The sequence below is a fragment of the Brassica rapa genome, unplaced genomic scaffold, assembly GCF_000309985.2.
Source record: "Brassica rapa cultivar Chiifu-401-42 unplaced genomic scaffold, CAAS_Brap_v3.01 Scaffold0546, whole genome shotgun sequence".
Classification (NCBI taxonomy): Eukaryota; Viridiplantae; Streptophyta; class Magnoliopsida; order Brassicales; family Brassicaceae; genus Brassica; species Brassica rapa.
The window spans coordinates 95,461-97,011 of record NW_022610487.1 but is presented as its reverse complement, the minus strand read 5'-3'; positions in this window follow the sequence as shown (position 1 = coordinate 97,011).

Here is a 1,551-nt window from a genome sequence, read left to right as displayed (position 1 = left end):
CACGGACGTCCTATGTGTGCTAACCGACAGCCACGAACGTCGTGTGTGTGCTGGCGGACACCCACGGACGTCCTGTGTGTACTGAACTGATACAGGCCGGATTCGGACTACACGGATGGACGGTCGGAGGTTCAAGAACTCGGACTGGACAGAACGGACGGACGGCTATGGAGCGGCTAGACGTACGCGATGGAGTGGGAGATGGCCCGATCTGGTTCCTGAACAAAAGAGTGCTATTTTTATGAGTTTTATGAATCAAAATGATGAACAGAAAGAAAACTAAATGATAATTAAGAACATAAGCAAATATGACTTTTTATGGGTTTTTATAATGAATGGAAAATCTAGAACTATATGAAGCAAGATAGAACAAATAAGAGAGGATAGAGATATGGGGGATGGATCCTTGTTGCTGGATGTGTATCTCTCTCAACAAGAACAGTGGATGGAGGTGGATAGCTATGGGATTGACTTGCTGGATGTGTATCACTCTCAAGGCAATCGATGGATGGAATGGAGGTGAAGAATCGCCACAAGCTGGTTGTTGAAGCTTGATAAGACTCGACTGCTCTCTCTTGTTTCTCACAGGAAAAAGACTTAGGGTTTCTAGGTTTGCAAAGAAAATTATTTCATCAAGACTTGGGCAAAAATCGCCAACTTCATGAGGTTTATAGGGTTTACCCCTTATGGGACTCAAAGATAAAAGGCCTTAAACAAGCTGGCCGAAAAATGAGGCTGAAACAATAGCCCAAAGTCTTAACCAAATAAATTAAAATAAACCAGACATCTGGTTGTCGGTTTGAGAAGGCCTAGTTGGTTCTGGAAACCTCTCGGGCCGCATGTGTAACCACACCAAGTCTCCGGGTTCGAACAGTACCTCCTTCCTCTTCCGGTCATACTTGGCCTTGACCTTAGCCGCCTTGGCCTCTATCCTCTCCTTGACCTTCAGGTGCATGTTCTTAACAAACTCTGCCTTGGCGACTCCATCACGACTGCGGTACATGGAGCTGGGCAGTTCGGTGAAGTCTAAAGGAGTCTCTGGCTGAAACCCATAAACAATCTCAAAAGGTGACAGGTTAGTAGTAGAGTGCCTAGCATGGTTATAAGCAAACTCAACAAAAGGCAAACAAGACAACCAATTTCTTAAATTCTTTACCGACCGTAGCTCTCAACAGTTGAGAGAGTGTACGGTTTACTACCTCAGTCTGGCCGTCGGTTTGGGGATGGCAAGTGGTCGAGAATAGTAGCTTGGTTCCGAACTTGCCCCATAGTGTCTTCCAGAAATGGCTGAGGAACTTGGCATCACGGTCAGACACAATGGTTCGAGGAACACCATGTAGTCGGACCACTTCTTTGAAGAATAGGTCGGCGGTCTGAGGGCATCATTAGTGGTGTTACAGGCTATGAATGGGCCATCTTGGAGAACCTGTCTACCACTACAAAAATGGAATCCTTGTGGTTATCTTGGGTAAACCCAGCACAAAGTCCATAGAAATGTCTACCCAAGGGTGGTTAGGAATCGACAATGGCATTTGTAAACCGTAAGGATGT